We start from the raw sequence: 24,643 nt of genomic DNA on the forward strand, positions 1-24,643 counted from the left end.
GGGCAGTCCTTCCCCGGGAGGAAGAGCAGCTCCGTCTTGCCGAGGTTCAGCTTGAGGTGGTGATCCGTCATCCACACTGATATGTCTGCCAGACATGCAGAGATGCGATTCGCCACCTGGTCATCAGAAGGGGAAAGGAGAAGATTAATTGTGTGTCGTCTGCATAGCAATGATAGGAGAGACCATGTGAGGTTATGACAGAGCCAAGTGACTTGGTGTATAGCGAGAATAGGAGAGGGCCTAGAACAGAGCCCTGGGGACACCAGTGGTGAGAGCGCGTGGCTCTAGGAGACAGATTCTCGCCACGCCACCTGGTAGGAGCGACCTGTCAGGTAGGACGCAATCCAAGCGTGGGCCGCGCCGGAGATGCCCAACTCGGAGAGGGTGGAGAGGAGGATCTGATGGTTCACAGTATCGAAGGCAGCCGATAGGTCTAGAAGGATGAGAGCAGAGGAGAGAGAGTTAGCTTTAGCAGTGCGGAGCACCTCCGTGATACAGAGAAGAGCAGTCTCAGTTGAATGACTAGTCTTGAAACCTGACTGATTTGGATCAAGAAGGTCATTCTGAGAGAGATAGCGGGAGAGCTGGCCAAGGACGGCACGTTCAAGAGTTTTGGAGAGAAAAGAAAGAAGGGATACTGGTCTGTAGTTGTTGACATCGGAGGGATCGAGTGTAGGATTTTTTCAGAAGGGGTGCAACTCTCGCTCTCTTGAAGACGGAAGGGACGTAGCCAGCGGTCAGGGATGAGTTGATGAGCGAGGTGAGGTGGGAGAAGGTCTCCGGAAATGGTCTGGAGAAGAGAGGAGGGGATAGGGTCAAGCGGGCAGGTTGTTGGGCGGCCGGCCGTCACAAGAAGCGAGATTTCATCTGAGAGAGGGGAGAAAGAGGTCAGAGCACAGGGTAGGGCAGTGTGAGCAGAACCAGCGGTGTCGTTTGACTTAGCAAACGAGGATCGGATGTCTCGACCTTCTTTTCAAAATGGTTGACGAAGTCATCTGCAGAGAGGGAGGAGGGGGGGAGGGGGAGGAGGATTCAGGAGGGAGGAGAAGGTGGCAAAGAGCTTCCTAGGGTTAGAGGCAGATGCTTGGAATTTAGAGTGGTAGAAAGTGGCTTTAGCAGCAGAGACAGAGGAGGAAAATGTAGAGAGGAGGGAGTGAAAGGATGCCAGGTCCGCAGGGATCTTTTCCTCCATTTCCGCTCGGCTGCCCGGAGCTCTGTTCTGTGAGCTCGCAATGAGTCATCGAGCCACGGAGCGGGATGGGAAGACCGAGCCGGCCTGGAGGATAGGGGACATAGAGAGTCAAAGGATGCAGAAAGGGAAGAGAGGAGGGTTGAGGAGGCAGAATCAGGAGAAAGGTTGGAGAAGGTATGAGCAGAGGGAAGAGATGATAGGATGGAAGAGGAGAGAGTAGCGGGGGAGAGAGAGCTAAGGTTGGGATCTCGATACCATCCTAGTAGGGGCAGTGTGGGAAGTGTTGGATGAGAGCGAGAGGGAAAAGGATACAAGGTAGTGGTCGGAGACTTGGAGGGGAGTTGCAATGAGGTTAGTGGAAGAACAGCATCTAGTAAAGATGAGGTCGAGCGTATTGCCTGCCTTGTGAGTAGGGGGAAGGTGAGAGGGTGAGGTCAAAAGAGGAGAGGAGTGGAAAGAAGGAGGCAGAGAGGAATGAGTCAAAGGTAGACGTGGGGAGGTTAAAGTCGCCCAGGACTGTGAGAGGTGAGCCGTCCTCAGGAAAGGAGCTTATCAAGGCATCAAGCTCATTGATGAACTCTCCGAGGGAACCTGGAGGGCGATAAATGATAAGGATGTTAAGCTTGAAAGGGCTGGTAACTGTGACAGCATGGAATTCAAAGGAGGCGATAGATAGATGGGTAAGGGGAGAGAGAGAGAATGACCACTTGGGAGAGATGAGGATCCCGGTGCCACCACCCCGCTGACCAGAAGCTCTCGGGGTGTGCGAGAACACGTGGGCGGACGAAGAGAGAGCAGTAGGAGTAGCAGTGTTATCTGTGGTGATCCATGTTTCCGTCAGTGCCAGGAAGTCGAGGGACTGGAGGAGGCATAGGCTGAGATGAACTCTGCCTTGTTGGCCGCAGATCGGCAGTTCCAGAGGCTACCGGAGACCAGGAACTCCACGTGGGTCGTGCGCGCTGGGACCACCAGATTAGGGTGGCCGCGGCCACGCGGTGTGGAGCGTTTGTATGGTCTGTGCAGAGAGGAGAGAACAGGGATAGATAGACACATAGTTGACAGGGTACAGAAGAGGCTACGCTAATGCAAAGGAGATTGGAATGACAAGTGGACTACACGTCTCGAATGTTCAGAAAGTTAAGCTTACGTAGCAAGAATCTTATTGACTAAAATGATTGAAATGATACAGTACTGCTGGAGTAGGCTAGCTGGTAGTGGCTGCGATGTTGACACTACACTAATCAAGTCGTCTCCGTCGAGTGTAATAGTTTCTACAGTGCTGCTATTCGGGGGCTAGCTGGCTAGCTAGCAGGTTGATTGCGTTACGTTACCTTAAAAGAACGACAATAGCTGGCTAGCTAACCTAGAAAATCGCTCTAGGCTACACAATTGTCTTAGATACAAAGATGGCTATGTAGCTAGCTAGCTACGATCAAACAAAACAAACCGTTGTACTGTAATAGTTACTACAGTGCTGCTATAGGGGCTAGCTGGCTAGCTACGTTAAAAGAACGACAATAGCTGGCCAGCTAACCTAGAAAATCGCTCTAGGCTACACAATTGTCTTAGATACAAAGACGGCTATGTAGCTAGCTAGCTACGATCAAACAAAACAAACCGTTGTACTGTAATAGTTACTACAGTGCTGCTATTCGGGGGCTAGCTGGCTAGCTACGTTAAAAGAACGACAATAGCTGGCCAGCTAACATATCTTTATGTACATATTCTTTATCCCCTTACACTTGTGTGTATAAGACAGTAGTTTTGGAATTGTTAGTTAGATTAGTTGTTGGTTATTACTGCATTGTCAGAACTAGAGCACAAGCATTTCGCTACACTCGCATTAACATCTGCTAACCATGTGTATGTGACAAATAAAATTTGATTTGATTATAGGATTTCTACCTGCTATAGGATCTCTACCTGCTATAGGATCTCTACCTGCTATGTTATCTCTACCTGCTATAGGATCTCTACCTGCTATAGGATTTCTACCTGCTATAGGATTTCTACCTGCTATATGATCTCTACCTGCTATAGGATCTCTACCTGCTATAGGATCTCTACATGCTATAGGATCTCTACCTGCTATAGGATCTCTACCTGCTATAGGATTTCTACCTGCTATAGGATCTCTACATGCTATAGGATCTCTGCCTGCTATAGGATTTCTACCTGCTATAGGATCTCTACCTGCTATAGGATCTCTACCTGCTATAGGATTTCTACCTGCTATAGGATCTCTACATGCTATAGGATTTCTACCTGCTATAGGATCTCTACCTGCTATAGGATCTCTACCTGCTATAGGATTTCTACCTGCTATAGGATCTCTACATGCTATAGGATCTCTACCTGCTATAGGATCTCTACCTGCTATAGGATTTCTACCTGCTATAGGATCTCTACATGCTATAGGATCTCTACATGCTATAGGATCTCTACCTGCTATAGGATTTCTACCTGCTATAGGATCTCTACCTGCTATAGGATTTCTACCTGCTATAGGATCTCTACCTGCTATAGGATCTCTACCTGCTATAGGATTTCTACCTGCTATAGGATTTCTACCTGCTATAGGATCTCTACCTGCTATAGGATCTCTACATGCTATAGGATCTCTACCTGCTATAGGATCTCTACCTGCTATAGGATCTCTGCCTGCTATAGGATCTCTGCCTGCTATAGGATCTCTATCTGCTATAGGATCTCTGCCTGCTATAGGATCTCTACCTGCTATAGGATCTCTACCTGCTATAGGATCTCTACCTGCTATAGGATCTCTACCTGCTATAGGATCTCTACCTGCTATAGGATCTCTGCCTGCTATAGGATCTCTACCTGCTATAGGATCTCTGCCTGCTATAGGATCTCTACCTGCTATAGGATCTCTGCACAACATAAACCTCACACCTTTTCATTTTTTTGCCTCATTGCATTTAGAAAGGCTGTGAGTGATATGTTGCCTGAAAGTAATCTATTACCATGGCTGCGTCCCCAATGACACCTTATTCCCTACATAGTGCTCTATTTATGAACACAGCCCTATGGGCCCTGGTCAAAAGTAGAGCACTTTATAGGGATATGGGTGTGATTTGGGACGCAGACCCATGTTAGTGATGCAGGGGTTATGGTTGATGTGGAATGCCATGCTAACACATCCACACTCAGCCCTGTAATGGTTCCATACATCCATATATAAGGAACTAAGTTCAGTTCTATACCCAAGTCACTTCATCACCTCGTGGCCTATAACTCCATTGACTGTCTGTCTGTCTGGATTCAAGACTCCATGTATCCATGGACTGTAAATGACTTTCTCCATGTATAGAATTCAGCCTTGCTTAGTGGCTCTATTGAAGGGTGTCTGGTGTAGAACATGCTTTTCACTCACAAGTCAAAGCGTGTAGTCTCTGACAGCTGACAGCACTCACACCTTTTGGCAATGTGATCAGCAGTAGAGTCAATTTCATTGAAACGTGTGTCATGTATCTGAGTCAACAAGGCTGTAGGAACATTGGTTTAAAGCCCATGGGAGTTGTTTTGCGGCCATTAAAGTTGTTTTGAAACAGCTTACATTTGAAATCCATCTTTCTATCCTCCTATAAATGTACCTACTTATGTTTTAATGTCTCTGTCATACGCAGCTGTTCATCTTACTGATGTCTGCATGTTACCTCTCTCTCTGTCTAGGGTGAAGAGGGTGACCAGGGAACCACAGGGGACCTCGGATCCCAGGGCCCAACGGTTTGATACGCTCATTAACCTACCCTTAACAGATAATATAACAGACTGTGTGTAGTGATAATGGAACAGACTCTCTGTAGTGATAATATAACAGACTGTCTGTAGTGATAATGGAACAGACTGTCTGTAGTGATAATAGAACAGACTGCCTGTAGTGATAATAGAACAGACTGCCTGTAGTGATAATAGAACAGACTGTCTGTAGTGATAATGGAACAGACTGTCTGTAGTGATAATAGAACAGACTGTCTGTAGTGATAATAGAACAGAATGTCTGTAGTGATAATATAACAGACTGTCTGTAGTGATATTATAACAGACTGTCTGTAGTGATAATAGAACAGACTGTCTGTAGTGATAATATAACAGACTGTCTGTAGTTATAATATAACAGACTGTCTGTAGTGATAATAGAACAGACTGTCTGTAGTGATAATAGAACAGACTGTCTGTAGTGATATTATAACAGACTGTCTGTAGTGATAATAGAACAGACTGTCTGTAGTGATAATATAACAGACTGTCTGTAGTGATAATATAACAGACTGTCTGTAGTGATAATATAACAGACTGTCTGTAGTGGTAATATAACAGACTGTCTGTAGTGATAATAGAACAGTCTGTCTGTAGTGATAATAGAACAGACTGTCTGTAGTGGTAATATAACAGACTGTCTGTAGTGATAATAGAACAGTCTGTCTGTAGTGATAATAGAACAGACTGTCTGTAGTGATAATATAACAGACTGTCTGTAGTGATAATAGAACAGACTGTCTGTAGTGATATTATAACAGACTGTCTGTAGTGGTAATATAACAGACTGTCTGTAGTGATAATATAACAGACTGTCTGTAGTGATAATAGAACAGACTGTCTGTAGTGATAATATAACAGACTGTCTGTAGTGATAATAGAACAGACTGTCTGTAGTGATAGTATAACAGACTGTCTGTAGTGATAATAGAACAGACTGTCTGTAGTGATAATATAACAGCCTGTCTGTAGTGGTAATATAACAGACTGTCTGTAGTGATAATAGAACAGACTGTGTAGTGGTAATATAACAGACTGTCTGTAGTGATAATAGAACAGACTGTCTGTAGTGATTAATAGAACAGACTGTCTGTAGTGATAATAGAACAGACTGTCTGTAGTGATAATATAACAGACTGTCTGTAGTGGTAATATAACAGACTGTCTGTAGTGATAATATAACAGACTGTCTGTAGTGATAATAGAACAGACTGTGTAGTGGTAATATAACAGACTGTCTGTAGTGATAATAGAACAGACTGTCTGTAGTGATTAATAGAACAGACTGTCTGTAGTGATAATAGAACAGACTGTCTGTAGTGATAATAGAACAGACTGTCTATGGTGACAGTTAGTGACAGTTTGTCTTTCTGCTGTTGTGTGATTCCAGGGTCCTCAGGGAATCAGAGGCTCCACTGGAATGATGGGGCCCAAAGGTGGACTGGTAAGAGTCACTCTTTGAAGTTAATTGTATTTCATTTATTTCTCTGTCATCTTAATGCTAATATACCCCTGGTGTTGTGACAGGGAGCACGAGGACATGATGGAGATCCAGGTCCCCAGGGTGTTGAAGGAGCCACTGTAAGTATTCTCCCATAATCCCCTTCTCCTGTTCATTATGATTTCACTAATGTTAGACCTCTGGAAAGGTGAGTGTTTCAGGAATACGGCACTGTTCACATGACATTATGTGTTGTGTTCTCAATGAAGGACATGATTAAACATCTGTAAAAAGGTTTTGTCTTACAATATGATGATGCTGTCTCTTGTTAGGGTGACCAAGGCCAGAGGGGCGTGATGGGCGAGTCTGGTCCTAAAGGTGATGAGGTGGGTTTCAGAGTAAAACATACACCTACCATGGTTTCACATGGACAAATTGATTCTTGTCTTTAGTCACTGTCTGGGGTGGTGGTGATGGTGTAATGCTGATGCCCTGATTGGCTCCTTATCCTATTGTGTTGTTATCTAGGGATCTCAAGGTGGAAGAGGAATCACAGGTCTTCCTGGGCCCAAGGGAAAGGGTGTAAGTATTACTGTGACTATTGTATCACAGCATAAACAATCAGTCTTGGTGGTGGAAAATGTAAAGCATATCCTGTCTGTTGTGTATTCTTAGACTCTTAGAATCATTTAAGACACAGAACCATTCATAGAACCTTCTTGGAACATTAACACTTGGAATAATTGGAATAATGGAATAATTGTCGTGGTTCTTTGTTCATGTCTAGGGTTTGTCAGGAGTGGATGGCCGTGAAGGTATTCCTGGATTGCCAGGTGGAAAGGTATGGACAGGACCTACTGTAAGATGTTTAGATGCATCGTTCTAGTTCTGCTGTGCCCTCTCATAGGTCTACAGTGATTCTTTTCTGCAGCGATTTCTATTGGCTTGGCAATGGAGATCACAGCATTCTGAAAAGTCTACTATAAAATGGGATTCATACTGTTTGAACAGAGGAATCAGCAGGAGTTGTCAAATCAAGTTAGGATTATAACTGTGATGTCAAAAATTCATCTTAACTCACATAACTCTCTTTCTCCACAGGGCACCATTGGCAAGGCTGGGTCTCCAGGGGAGGTGGGGCTTCAGGGACTTCCTGTAAGTATGACCTTTGACCTCACACTAACAGGTGTTCTGATTGGTTGCGCCTGTGTAATCCTCCTCAGCCTCCCATATTCTAATCCTGATGTGAAATAACATAATAATTATAACATGAGATAATTGTTTCTGATTGTCAACCACCATTGTGTAGGTTCTTTTGTTTTACAAGATGTTGAGATTTTCATGTTTTCAACAACATCTTTGAAATGGATAACAAATGGATGAGTGGTTTGGTCAAATGTTTTCTAGGTATTTACATGATAATTCTCTTTACTCTAGATTGATTTTGATTGGCAATGTTGTGTTTCCTCTCTAGGGATTACCTGGTTCTCCTGGCTCTAAAGGAACTGGTGGAGAGAAGGTAGGCATCATAGAGATCCTATTAAAATAGTATTCTAATTCCTAATTCACCCACAATGCACCACTTACATCAATTCATCTACAGCCAATGGGCATTAATTACTCTGTGCCATAAACTCAACCCTTTTGACAAATAGAGCTAATCTATGTCACTGAGGAGCTGCAGCTGGATAAGAGCATGGGTACTGACCTACAGTGAGGGGAAAAAGTATTTGATCCCCTGCTGATTTTGTATGTTTGCCCACTAATAAAGAAATGATCAGTCTATAATTTTAATGGTAGGTTTATTTGAACAGTGAGAGACAGAATAACAACAAAAAATCCAGAAAAACACATGTCAAAAATGTTAGAAATTGATTTGCATTTTAATGAGGGAAATAATTATTTGACCCCTCCAAAACATGACTTGGTACTTGGTGGCAAAACCCTTCTCAGCAATCACAGAGGTCAGATGTTTCTTGTAGTTGGCCATCCGGTTTGCACAAATCTCAGGGGCGAGTTTGTCCCACTCCTCTTTGCAGATCTTCTCCAAGTCATTAAGATTTCAAGGCTGACGTTTGGCAACTCGAACCTTCAACTCCCTCCACAGATTTTCTATGGGATTAAGGTCTGGAGACTGGCTAGGCCACTCCAGGACCTTAATGTGCTTCTTCTTGAGCCACTCCTTTGTTGCCTTGGCCATGTGTTTTGGGTCATTGTCATGCTGGAATACCCATCCACGACCCATTTTCAATGCCCTGGCTGAGGGAAGGAGGTTCTCACCCAAGATTTGACGGTACATGGCCCTGTCCATCATCCCTTTGATGCGGTGAAGTTGTCCTGTCCCCTTAGCAGAAAAACACCCCCAAAGCATAATGTTTCCACCTCTATGTTTGACGGTGGGGATGGTGTTCTTGGGGTCATAGGCAGCATTCCTCCTCCTCCAAACATGGCGAGTTGAGTTGATGGCAAAGAGCTCCATTTTGGTTTCATCTGACCACAACAACCTCCGGCGCCGACAGAGATGGCCGCCTCGCTTTGCGTTTCTAGGAAACTATGCAGTTTTTTGTTTTTTTACGTGTTATTTCTTACATTAGTACCCCAGGTCATCTTAGGTTTCATTACATACAGTCGAGAAGAACTACTGAATATAAGAGCAGCGTCAACTCACCATCAGTACGACCAAGAATATGACTTTCACGAAGCGGATCCTGTGTTCTGCCTTTCACCCAGGACAACGGAATGGATCCCAGCCGGCGACCCAAAAAAATGACTTCGTAAAAGAAGGAAACGAAGCGGTCTTCTGGTCAGACTCCGGAGACGGGCACATCGTGCACCACTCCCTAGCATTCTTCTCGCCAATGTCCAGTCTCTTGACAACAAGGTTGATGAAATCCGAGCAAGGGTAGCATTCCAGAGGGACATCAGAGACTGTAACGTTCTTTGCTTCACGGAAACATGGCTCACTGGAGAGACGCTATTGGAGTCGGTGCAGCCAGCTGGTTCCTCCACGCATGGCGCCGACAGAAACAAACATCTTTCTGGTAAGAAGAGGGGCGGGGGCGTATGCCTTATGGCTAACGAGACGTGGTGTGGCCACAACAACATACAGGAACTCAAGTCCTTCTGTTCACCTGATTTAGAATTCCTCACAATCAAATGTCGACTGCATTATCTACCAAGGGAATTCTCTTCGATTATAATCACAGCCGTATATATTCCCCCCCAAGCAGACACATCGATGGCTCTGAACGAACTTTATTTGACCCTTTGCAAACTGGAATCCATACATCCTGAGGCTGCATTCATTGTAGCTGGGGATTTTAACAAGGCTAATCTGAAAACAAGACTCCCTAAATTGTATCAGCATATCGATTGCGCAACCAGGGCTGGCAAAACCTTGGATCATTGCTATTCTAACTTCCGCGACGCATATAAGGCCCTGCCCCGCCCTCCTTTCGGAAAAGCTGACCACGGCTCCATTTTGTTGATCCCTGCCTACAGACAGAAACTAAAACAAGAAGCTCCCACGCTGAGGTCTGTCCAACGCTGGTCCGACCAATCCGATTCCACACTCCAAGACTGCTTCCATCACATGGACTGGGATATGTTTCGTATTGCGTCAGACAACAACATTGACGAATACGCTGATTCGGTGTGCGAGTTCATTAGAACGTGCGTTGAAGATGTCGTTCCCATAGCAACGATTAAAACATTCCCAAACCAGAAACCGTGGATTGATGGCAGCATTTGCGTAAAACTGAAAGCGCGAACCACTGTTTTTAACCAGGGCAAGGTGACTGGAAACATGACCGAATACAAACAGTGTAGCTATTCCCTCCGCAAGGCAATCAAACAAGCTAAGCGTCAGTATAGAGACAAAGTAGAATCTCCACACAAACAATGCTACCTACTATAATGTTTACATACCCTACATCGTTCATCTCATATGTATACGTATATACTGTACTCTATCATCTACTGCATCCTTATGTAATACATGTATCACTAGCCACTTTAACTATGCCACTTTGTTTACATACTCATCTCATATGTATATACTGTACTCGATACCATCTACTGTATCTTGCCTATGCCGTGTCTGTACATCACTCATTCATATATCTTTATGTACATATTCTTTATCCCCCTACACTTGTGTGTATAAGACAGTAGTTTTGGAATTGTTAGTTAGATTACTTGTTGGTTATTACTGCATTGTCGGAACTAGAAGCACAAGCATTTCGCTACACTCGCATTAACATCTGCTAACCCTGTGTATGTGACAAATAACATTTGATTTGATTTGACACTTTCACACAGTTGTCCTCGGAATCATTCAGATGTTCATTGGCAAACTTCAGACGGGCATGTACATGTGCTTTCTTGAGCAGGGGGACCTTGCGGGTGCTGCAGGATTTCAGTCCTTCACGGCATAGTGTGTTAACAATTGTTTTCTTGGGGACTATGGTCTCAGCTGCCTTGAGATCATTGACAAGTGTAGTTCTGGGCTGATTCCTCACTGTTCTCATGATCATTGCAACTCCACGAGGTGAGATCTTGCATGGAGCCCCAGGCCGAGGGAGATTGACAGTTCTTTTGTGTTTCTTCCATTTGCAAATAATCACACCAACTGTTGTCACCTTCTCACCAAGCTGCTTGGCGATGGTCTTGTAGCCCATTCTAGCCTTGTGTACATTTACATTTTACATTTAAGTCATTTAGCAGACGCTCTTATCCAGAGCGACTTACAATCTTGTCCCTGACATCCTTGGAGAGCTCTTTGGTCTTGGCCATGGTGGAGAGTTCGGAATCTGATTGATTGATTACTTCTGTGGAAAGGTGTCTTTTATGCAGGTAACAAGCTGAGATGAGGAGCACTCCCTTTAAGACTGTGCTCCTAATCTCAGCTCGTTACCTGTATGAAAGACATCTGGGAGACAGAAATCTTTCTGATTGAGAGGGGGTCAAATACTTATTTCCCTCATTAATATGCAAAACAATTTATAGCATATTTGACATGCGTTTTTCTGGATTTTTGTTGTTGTTATTCTGTCTCTCACTGTTCAAATAAAGCTCCCATTACAATTATAGATGGATCATTTCTTTGTTAGTGGGCAAACGTACAAAATCAGCAGGGGATCAAATACTTTTTTCCCTCACTGTAACTGTCCTGACACTGACCTGACATGACTGTCCTGACCTGACATGACACTGACCTGACCTGCCACTGAACTGACCTGACCTGACCTGACCTGACCTGACCTGACACTGACCTGACCTGACACTGACCTGTCCTGATACTGACCTGACCTGACCTGACCTGACCTGACACTGACCTGACCTGACACTGACCTGACCTGACACTGACCTGTCCTGATACTGACCTGACCTGACCTGACCTGACCTGACACTGACCTGACCTGACACTGACCTGACACTGACCTGACCTGACCTGACCTGACCTGACACTGACCTGACCTGACCTGACCTGACACTGACCTGACCTGACCTGACCTGACCTGACCTGACACTGACCTGACCTGACACTGACCTGTCCTGATACTGACCTGACCTGACCTGACCTGACACTGACCTGACCTGACACTGACCTGTCCTGATACTGACCTGACCTGACCTGATACTGACCTGACTGTCCTGACACTGACCTGTCCTGACACTGACCTGACCTGACCTGACCTGACCTGACCTGACCTGACCTGACACTGACCTGACCTGACCTGACACTGACCTGACCTGACTGTCCTGACACTGACCTGTCCTGACACTGACCTGACCTGACCTGACCTGACCTGACACTGACCTGACACTGACCTGACCTGACTGTCCTGATACTGACTGTCCTGACACTGACCTGTCCTGACACTGACCTGACCTGACCTGACCTGACCTGACCTGACCTGACACTGACCTGACCTGACACTGACCTGACCTGACTGTCCTGACACTGACCTGACTGTCCTGATACTGACCTGACTGTCCTGATACTGACCTGACTGTCCTGACACTGACCTGACTGTCCTGACACTGACCTGACTGTCCTGACACTGACCTGACTGTCCTGATACTGACCTGACCTGACCTGACACTGACCTGACCTGACCTGACCTGACCTGTCCTGACACTGACCTGACCTGACCTGACACTGACCTGACCTGACTGTCCTGACACTGACCTGACTGTCCTGACACTGACCTGACCTGACACTGACCTGACTGTCCTGACACTGACCTGACTGTCCTGACACTGACCTGACTGTCCTGACACTGACCTGACCTGACACTGACCTGACTGTCCTGACACTGACCTGACCTGACCTGACACTGACCTGACCTGACCTGACACTGACCTGACCTGACCTGACACTGACCTGACCTGACTGTCCTGACACTGACCTGACTGTCCTGACACTGACCTGACCTGACACTGACCTGACTGTCCTGACACTGACCTGACTGTCCTGACACTGACCTGACCTGACACTGACCTGACTGTCCTGACACTGACCTGACTGTCCTGACACTGACCTGACTGTCCTGACACTGACCTGACTGTCCTGACACTGACCTGACTGTCCTGACACTGACCTGACCTGACCTGACACTGACCTGACCTGACACTGACCTGACTGTCCTGACACTGACCTGACCTGACTGTCCTGACACTGACCTGACTGTCCTGACACTGACCTGACCTGACCTGACACTGACCTGACCTGACCTGACACTGACCTGACTGTCCTGACACTGACCTGACCTGACTGTCCTGATACTGACCTGACCTGACTGTCCTGACACTGACCTGACCTGACCTGACACTGACCTGACTGTCCTGACACTGACCTGACTGTCCTGACACTGACCTGACTGTCCTGACACTGACCTGACCTGACTGTCCTGACACTGACCTGACCTGACACTGACCTGACTGTCCTGACACTGACCTGACCTGACTGTCCTGACACTGACCTGACCTGACACTGACCTGACTGTCCTGACACTGACCTGACCTGACCTGACACTGACCTGACTGTCCTGACACTGACCTGACCTGACCTGACACTGACCTGACCTGACCTGACACTGACCTGACTGTCCTGACACTGACCTGACCTGACCTGACACTGACCTGACCTGACCTGACACTGACCTGACTGTCCTGATACTGACCTGACCTGACCTGACCTGACACTGACCTGACTGTCCTGACACTGACCTGACTGTCCTGACACTGACCTGACTGTCCTGACACTGACCTGACTGTCCTGACACTGACCTGACTGTCCTGACACTGACCTGACTGTCCTGACACTGACCTGACCTGACACTGACCTGACCTGACACTGACCTGACCTGACTGACCTGACTGTCCTGATACTGACCTGACTGTCCTGACACTGACCTGACCTGACTGACCTGACACTGACCTGACCTGACTGTCCTGACACTGACCTGACCTGACTGTCCTGACACTGACCTGACTGTCCTGATACTGACCTGACTGTCCTGACACTGACCTGACCTGACTGACCTGACACTGACCTGACCTGACTGTCCTGACACTGACCTGACTGTCCTGACACTGACCTGACCTGTCCTGACACTGACCTGACTGTCCTGACACTGACCTGACACTGACCTGACCTGACCTGACCTGACCTGACACTGACCTGACCTGACCTGACGCTGACACTGACCTGACCTGACTGTCCTGACACTGACCTGACCTGACCTGACTGTCCTGACACTGACCTGACCTGACTGTCCTGACACTGACCTGACTGTCCTGACACTGACCTGACTGTCCTGACACTGACCTGACCTGACTGTCCTGACACTGACCTGACTGTCCTGACACTGACCTGACTGTCCTGACACTGACCTGACTGTCCTGACACTGACCTGACTGTCCTGACACTGACCTGACTGTCCTGACCCTGACCTGACTGTCCTGACACCGACCTGACCTGACCTGACCTGACCTGACTGTCCTGACACTGACCTGACCTGACTGACCTGACACTGACCTGACCTGACTGACCTGACACTGACCTGACCTGACTGTCCTGACACTGACCTGACTGTCCTGACACTGACCTGACCTGACCTGACATGACTGTCCTGACACTGACCTGACACTGACCTGACCTGACCTGACCTGACACTGACCTGACCTGACCTGACGCTGACACTGACCTGACCTGACTGTCCTGACACTGACCTGACCTGACTGTCCTGACACTGACCTGACTGTCCTGACACTGACCTGACCTGACCTGACACTGACCTGACTGTCCTGACACTGACCTGACCTGACCTGACTGTCCTGACACTGACCTGACCTGACTGTCCTGACACTGACCTGACTGTCCTGACACTGACCTGACTGTCCTGACACTGACCTGACTGTCCTGACACTGACCTGACTGTCCTGACACTGACCTGACTGTCCTGACACTGACCTGACCTGACTGTCCTGACACTGACCTGACTGTCCTGACACTGACCTGACTGTCCTGACACTGACCTGACTGTCCTGACACTGACCTGACTGTCCTGACACTGACCTGACTGTCCTGAACCTGACCTGACTGTCCTGACACTGACCTGACCTGACCTGACCTGACCTGACCTGACTGTCCTGACACTGACCTGACCTGACTGTCCTGACACTGACCTGACTGTCCTGACACTGACCTGACCTGACTGTCCTGACACTGACCTGACCTGACTGTCCTGACACTGACCTGACCTGACTGTCCTGACACTGACCTGACCTGACTGTCCTGACACTGACCTGACCTGACTGTCCTGACACTGACTGTCCTGACACTGACCTGACTGTCCTGACACTGACCTGACCTGACTGTCCTGACACTGACTGTCCTGACACTGACCTGACACTGACCTGACACTGACCTGACCTGACTGTCCTGACACTGACTGTCCTGACACTGACCTGACACTGACCTGACCTGACCTGACCTGACTGTCCTGACACTGACCTGACTGTCCTGACACTGACCTGACCTGACTGTCCTGACACTGACTGTCCTGACACTGACCTGACACTGACCTGACCTGACCTGACCTGACTGTCCTGACACTGACCTGACTGTCCTGACACTGACCTGACCTGACACTGACCTGACCTGACTGTCCTGACACTGACCTGACCTGACACTGACCTGACACTGACCTGACTGTCCTGACACTGACTGTCCTGACTGTCCTGACACTGACCTGACACTGACCTGACCTGACACTGTCCTGACACTGACCTGACTGTCCTGACACTGACTGTCCTGACACTGACTGTCCTGACACTGACTGTCCTGACACTGACCTGACACTGACCTGACCTGACCTGACCTGACTGTCCTGACACTGACCTGACACTGACCTGACCTGACCTGACTGTCCTGACACTGACCTGACCTGACACTGACCTGACACTGACCTGACTGTCCTGACACTGACTGTCCTGACACTGACCTGACCTGACCTGACACTGACCTGACCTGACTGTCCTGACACTGACCTGACCTGACACTGACCTGACCTGACTGTCCTGACACTGACTGTCCTGACTGTCCTGACACTGACCTGACCTGACCTGACACTGACCTGACCTGACTGTCCTGACACTGACCTGACCTGACACTGACCTGACACTGACCTGACTGTCCTGACACTGACTGTCCTGACTGTCCTGACACTGACCTGACACTGACCTGACCTGACCTGACTGTCCTGACACTGACTGTCCTGACACTGACCTGACTGTCCTGACACTGACCTGACCTGACACTGACCTGACCTGACACTGACCTGACTGTCCTGACACTGACCTGACCTGACCTGACTGTCCTGACACTGACCTGACCTGACTGTCCTGACTGTCCTGACACTGACCTGACCTGACCTGACACTGACCTGACTGTCCTGACACTGACCTGACCTGACCTGACTGTCCTGACACTGACCTGACCTGACTGTCCTGACACTGACCTGACACTGACCTGACCTGACCTGACCTGACTGTCCTGACACTGACCTGACTGTCTTGACACTGACCTGACTGTCCTGACACTGTCCTGACTGTCCTGACACTGACCTGACCTGACACTGACCTGACCTGACACTGACCTGACCTGACTGTCCTGACACTGACCTGACTGTCTTGACACTGACCAGACTGTCCTGACACTGACCAGACTGTCCTGACACTGACACTGATCGGACTGTCCTGACACTGACCTGACTGACCTGACACTGACCTGACTGTCCTGACACTGACCTGACTGTCCTGACACTGACCTGACTGTCTTGACACTGACCTGTCCTGACTGTCTTGACACTGACCTGACTGTCCTGACACTGACCTGACTGTCCTGACACTGACCTGACTGTCCTGACACTGACCTGACTGTCCTGACACTGACCTGACCTGACTGTCCTGATACTGACCTGACCTGACTGTCCTGATACTGACCTGTCCTGACTGTCTTGACACTGACCTGACTGTCCTGACACTGACCTGACTGTCCTGATACTGACCTGACTGTCCTGACACTGACCTGACTGACCTGACACTGACCTGACCTGACTGTCCTGACACTGACCTGACTGTCCTGACACTGACCTGACCTGACCTGACATGACTGTCCTGACACTGACCTGACACTGACCTGACCTGACCTGACCTGACACTGACCTGACCTGACCTGACGCTGACACTGACCTGACCTGACTGTCCTGACACTGACCTGACTGTCCTGACACTGACCTGACCTGACCTGACACTGACCTGACTGTCCTGACACTGACCTGACCTGACCTGACTGTCCTGACACTGACCTGACCTGACTGTCCTGACACTGACCTGACTGTCCTGACACTGACCTGACTGTCCTGACACTGACCTGACTGTCCTGACACTGACCTGACCTGACTGTCCTGACACTGACCTGACTGTCCTGACACTGACCTGACTGTCCTGACACTGACCTGACTGTCCTGACACTGACCTGACTGTCCTGACACTGACCTGACTGTCCTGACACTGACCTGACCTGACTGTCCTGACACTGACCTGACTGTCCTGACACTGACCTGACTGTCCTGACACTGACCTGACTGTCCTGACACTGACCTGACTGTCCTGACACTGACCTGACTGTCCTGAACCTGACCTGACTGTCCTGACACTGACCTGACCTGACCTGACCTGACCTGACCTGACTGTCCTGACACTGACCTGACCTGACTGTCCTGACACTGACCTGACTGTCCTGACACTGACCTGACCTGACTGTCCTGACACTGACCTGACCTGACTGTCCTGACACTGACCTGACCTGACTGTCCTGACACTGACCTGACCTGACTGTCCTGACACTGACCTGACCTGACTGTCCTGACACTGACTGTCCTGACACTGACCTGACTGTCCTGACACTGACCTGACACTGACCTGACCTGACTGTCCTGACACTGACTGTCCTGACACTGACCTGACACTGACCTGACCTGACCTGACTGTCCTGACACTGACCTGACTGTCCTGACACTGACCTGACCTGACTGTCCTGACACTGACTGTCCTGACACTGACCCGACACTGACCTGACCTGACCTGACCTGACTGTCCTGACACTGACCTGACTGTCCTGACACTGACCTGACCTGACACTGACCTGACCTGACTGTCCTGACACTGACCTGACCTGACACTGACCTGACACTGACCTGACTGTCCTGACACTGACTGTCCTGACTGTCCTGACACTGACCTGACACTGACCTGACCTGACACTGTCCTGACACTGACCTGACTGTCCTGACACTGACTGTCCTGACACTGACCTGACCTGACTGTCCTGACACTGACCTGACCTGACACTGTCCTGACACTGACCTGACTGTCCTGACACTGACTGTCCTGACACTGACTGTCCTGACACTGACTGTCCTGACACTGACCTGACACTGACCTGACCTGACCTGACCTGACTGTCCTGACACTGACCTGACACTGACCTGACCTGACCTGACTGTCCTGACACTGACCTGACCTGACACTGACCTGACACTGACCTGACTGTCCTGACACTGACTGTCCTGACACTGACCTGACCTGACCTGACACTGACCTGACCTGACTGTCCTGACACTGACCTGACCTGACACTGACCTGACCTGACTGTCCTGACACTGACTGTCCTGACTGTCCTGACACTGACCTGACCTGACCTGACACTGACCTGACCTGACTGTCCTGACACTGACCTGACCTGACACTGACCTGACACTGACCTGACTGTCCTGACACTGACTGTCCTGACTGTCCTGACACTGACCTGACACTGACCTGACCTGACCTGACTGTCCTGACACTGACTGTCCTGACACTGACCTGACTGTCCTGACACTGACCTGACCTGACACTGACCTGACACTGACCTGACCTGACACTGACCTGACACTGACTGTCCTGACCTGACCTGACTGTCCTGACACTGACCTGACCTGACACTGACCTGACTGTCCTGACACTGACCTGACCTGACTGTCCTGACACTGACCTGACCTGACTGTCCTGACTGTCCTGACACTGACCTGACACTGACCTGACCTGTCCTGACACTGACCTGACCTGACCTGACACTGACCTGACCTGACCTGACCTGACTGTCCTGACACTGACCTGACTGTCTTGACACTGACCTGACTGTCCTGACACTGTCCTGACTGTCCTGACACTGACCTGACCTGACACTGACCTGACCTGACTGTCCTGACACTGACCTGACTGTCTTGACACTGACCAGACTGTCCTGACACTGACCAGACTGTCCTGACACTGACCTGACCTGACCTGACCTGACACTGACCTGACCTGACCTGACCTGACTGTCCTGACACTGACCTGACTGTCTTGACACTGACCTGACTGTCCTGACACTGTCCTGACTGTCCTGACACTGACCTGACCTGACACTGACCTGACCTGACACTGACCTGACCTGACTGTCCTGACACTGACCTGACTGTCTTGACACTGACCAGACTGTCCTGACACTGACCAGACTGTCCTGACACTGACACTGATCGGACTGTCCTGACACTGACCTGACTGACCTGACACTGACCTGACTGTCCTGACACTGACCTGACTGTCCTGACACTGACCAGACTGTCCTGACACTGACCTGACCTGACTGTCCTGACACTGACCTGACCTGACACTGACCTGACACTGACCTGACTGTCCTGACACTGACTGTCCTGACTGTCCTGACACTGACCTGACACTGACCTGACCTGACCTGACTGTCCTGACACTGACTGTCCTGACACTGACCTGACTGTCCTGACACTGACCTGACCTGACACTGACCTGACACTGACCTGACCTGACACTGACCTGACACTGACTGTCCTGACCTGACCTGACTGTCCTGACACTGACCTGACCTGACACTGACCTGACTGTCCTGACACTGACCTGACCTGACTGTCCTGACACTGACCTGACCTGACTGTCCTGACTGTCCTGACACTGACCTGACACTGACCTGACACTGACCTGACCTGTCCTGACACTGACCTGACCTGACCTGACACTGACCTGACCTGACCTGACCTGACTGTCCTGACACTAACCTGACTGTCTTGACACTGACCTGACTGTCCTGACACTGTCCTGACTGTCCTGACACTGACCTGACCTGACACTGACCTGACCTGACTGTCCTGACACTGACCTGACTGTCTTGACACTGACCAGACTGTCCTGACACTGACCAGACTGTCCTGACACTGACCTGACCTGACCTGACCTGACACTGACCTGACCTGACCTGACCTGACTGTCCTGACACTGACCTGACTGTCTTGACACTGACCTGACTGTCCTGACACTGTCCTGACTGTCCTGACACTGACCTGACCTGACACTGACCTGACCTGACACTGACCTGACCTGACTGTCCTGACACTGACCTGACTGTCTTGACACTGACCAGACTGTCCTGACACTGACCAGACTGTCCTGACACTGACACTGATCGGACTGTCCTGACACTGACCTGACTGACCTGACACTGACCTGACTGTCCTGACACTGACCTGACTGTCCTGACACTGACCTGACTGTCTTGACACTGACCTGTCCTGACTGTCTTGACACTGACCTGACTGTCCTGACACTGACCTGACTGTCCTGACACTGACCTGACTGTCCTGACACCGACCTGACACTGACTTGACTGTCCTGACACTGACCTGACTGTCCTGACACTGACCTGACTGTCCTGACACAGACCTGACTGTCCTGACACTGACCAGACTGTCCTGACACTGTCCTGACACTGACCTGACTGTCCTGGCACTGACCTGACTGTCCTGGCACTGACCTGACTGTCCTGGCACTGACCTGACTGTCCTGACACTGACCTGACTGTCCTGACACTGACCAGACTGTCCTGACACAGACCTGACTGTCCTGACACTGACCCAACTGTCCTGACACAGACCTGACTGTCCTGACACTGACCAGACTGTCCTGACACTGACCTGACTGTCCTGACACTGACCTGACTGTCCTGACACTGACCTGACTGTCCTGACACTGACTGTCCTGACTGTCCTGACACTGACCTGACTGACCTGACCTGACTGTCCTGACTGTCCTGACACTGACCTGACTGTCCTGACACTGAACAGACTGTCCTGACACTGACCAGACTGTCCTGACACTGACACTGATCGGACTGTCCTGACACTGACCTGACCTGACTGACCTGACACTGACCTGACCTGACTGTCCTGACACTGACCTGACTGTCCTGACACTGACCTGACCTGACTGTTCTGACACTGACCTGACTGTTCTGACACTGACCTGACAGTCCTGACACTGACCTGTCCTGACTGTCTTGACACTGACCTGACCTGACTGTCTTGACACTGACCTGACAGTCCTGACACTGACCTGTCCTGACTGTCTTGACACTGACCTGACTGTCCTGACACTGACCTGACCTGACTGTCCTGACACTGACCTGACTGTCCTGACACCGACCTGACACTGACCTGACTGTCCTGACACTGACCTGACTGTCCTGACACAGACCTGACTGTCCTGACACTGACCTGACTGTCCTGACACTGACCAGACTGTCCTGACACTGACCTGACTGTCCTGACACTGACCTGACTGTCCTGACTGTCCTGACACAGACCAGACTGTCCTGACACTGACCAGACTGTCCTGACACTGACCAGACTGTCCTGACACTGACCTGACTGTCCTGACACTGACCTGACTGTCCTGACACTGACCAGACTGTCCTGACACTGACCTGACTGTCCTGACACTGACCTGACTGTCCTGACACTGACCTGACTGTCCTGACTGTCTTGACACAGACCAGACTGTCCTGACACTGACCAGACTGTCCTGACACTGACCAGACTGTCCTGACACTTACCAGACTGTCCTGACACAGACCTGACTGTCCTGACACTGACCAGACTGTCCTGACACTGACCTGACTGTCCTGACACAGACCTGACTGTCCTGACACAGACCTGACTGTCCTGACACTGACCTGACACTGACCTGACTGTCCTGACACTGACCTGACTGTCCTGACACTGACCTGACTGTCCTGACACTGACCTGACTGTCCTGACACTGACCTGACTGTCCTGACACAGATCTGACTGTCCTGACACTGACCTGACTGTCCTGACACTGACCTGACTGTCCTGACACTGACCTGACCTGACCTGACCTGACCTGACTGTCCTGACACTGACCTGACTGTCCTGACCTGACTGTCCTGACACTGACACTGACCTGACTGTCCTGACACAGATCTGACTGTCCTGACACTGACCTGACTGTCCTGACACTGACCTGACTGTCCTGACCTGACTGTCCTGACACTGACCTGACCTGACTGTCCTGACACTGACCTGACTGTCCTGACACTGACCTGACCTGACCTGACTGTCCTGACACTGACCTGACTGTCCTGACACTGACCTGACCTGACTGTCCTGACACTGACCTGACTGTCCTGACACTGACCTGACTGTCCTGACACTGACCTGACTGTCCTGACACTGACCTGACTGTCCTGACACTGACCTGACCTGACTGTCCTGACACTGACCAGACTGTCCTGACACTGACCTGACCTGACTGTCCTGACACTGACCAGACTGTCCTGACACTGACCTGACCTGACTGTCCTGACACTGACCTGACCTGACACTGACCTGACCTGACTGTCCTGACACTGACCTGACCTGACTGTCCTGACACTGACCTGACCTGACCTGACTGTCCTGACACTGACCTGACTGTTCTGACACTGACCTGACAGTCCTGACACTGACCTGTCCTGACTGTCTTGACACTGACCTGACCTGACTGTCTTGACACTGACCTGACTGTTCTGACACTGACCTGACAGTCCTGACACTGACCTGTCCTGACTGTCTTGACACTGACCTGACCTGACTGTCTTGACACTGACCTGACAGTCCTGACACTGACCTGTCCTGACTGTCTTGACACTGACCTGACTGTCCTGACACTGACCTGACCTGACTGTCCTGACACTGACCTGACTGTCCTGACACCGACCTGACACTGACCTGACTGTCCTGACACTGACCTGACTGTCCTGACACAGACCTGACTGTCCTGACACTGACCTGACTGTCCTGACACTGACCTGACTGTCCTGACACTGACCTGACCTGACTGTCTTGACACTGACCTGACAGTCCTGACACTGACCTGTCCTGACTGTCTTGACACTGACCTGACTGTCCTGACACTGACCTGACCTGACTGTCCTGACACTGACCTGACTGTCCTGACACCGACCTGACACTGACCTGACTGTCCTGACACTGACCTGACTGTCCTGACACAGACCTGACTGTCCTGACACTGACCTGACTGTCCTGACACTGACCTGACTGTCCTGACACTGACCAGACTGTCCTGACACTGACCTGACTGTCCTGACACTGACCTGACTGTCCTGACACTGACCTGACTGTCCTGACTGTCCTGACACAGACCAGACTGTCCTGACACTGACCAGACTGTCCTGACACTGACCAGACTGTCCTGACACTGACCTGACTGTCCTGACACTGACCTGACTGTCCTGACACTGACCTGACTGTCCTGACACTGACCAGACTGTCCTGACACTGACCTGACTGTCCTGACACTGACCAGACTGTCCTGACACTGACCTGACCTGACTGTCCTGACACTGACCAGACTGTCCTGACACTGACCTGACCTGACTGTCCTGACACTGACCTGACCTGACACTGACCTGACCTGACTGTCCTGACACTGACCTGACCTGACTGTCCTGACACTGACCTGACCTGACTGTCCTGACACTGACCTGACTGTTCTGACACTGACCTGACAGTCCTGACACTGACCTGTCCTGACTGTCTTGACACTGACCTGACCTGACTGTCTTGACACTGACCTGACTGTTCTGACACTGACCTGACAGTCCTGACACTGACCTGTCCTGACTGTCTTGACACTGACCTGACCTGACTGTCTTGACACTGACCTGACAGTCCTGACACTGACCTGTCCTGACTGTCTTGACACTGACCTGACTGTCCTGACACTGACCTGACTGTCCTGACACCGACCTGACACTGACCTGACTGTCCTGACACTGACCTGACTGTCCTGACACAGACCTGACTGTCCTGACACTGACCTGACTGTCCTGACACTGACCTGACTGTCCTGACACTGACCTGACCTGACTGTCTTGACACTGACCTGACCTGTCCTGACACTGACCTGTCCTGACTGTCCTGACACTGACCTGACTGTCCTGACACTGACCTGACCTGACTGTCCTGACACTGACCTGACTGTCCTGACACCTGACCTGACACTGACCTGACTGTCCTGACACTGACCTGACTGTCCTGACCCTGACCTGACTGTCCTGACACTGACCTGACTGTCCTGACACTGACCTGACTGTCCTGACCCTGACCTGACTGTCCTGACACTGACCTGACTGTCCTGACACTGACCTGACTGTCCTGACACTGACCTGACTGTCCTGACACTGACCTGACTGTCCTGACTGTCCTGACCTGACCTGACTGTCCTGACACTGACCTGACTGTCCT

General features: G+C 50.1%; 1 pseudogene; it reads left to right on the forward strand.

Moving 5' to 3' along the window:
* LOC135538387 (collagen alpha-1(IX) chain-like) overlaps positions 1-24,643 on the forward strand; it is an 85,028-nt pseudogene that overhangs the window by 26,867 nt on the left and 33,518 nt on the right.

The sequence above is a fragment of the Oncorhynchus masou genome, unplaced genomic scaffold (assembly GCF_036934945.1).
Source record: "Oncorhynchus masou masou isolate Uvic2021 unplaced genomic scaffold, UVic_Omas_1.1 unplaced_scaffold_950, whole genome shotgun sequence".
NCBI classification, from domain to species: domain Eukaryota; kingdom Metazoa; phylum Chordata; class Actinopteri; order Salmoniformes; family Salmonidae; genus Oncorhynchus; species Oncorhynchus masou.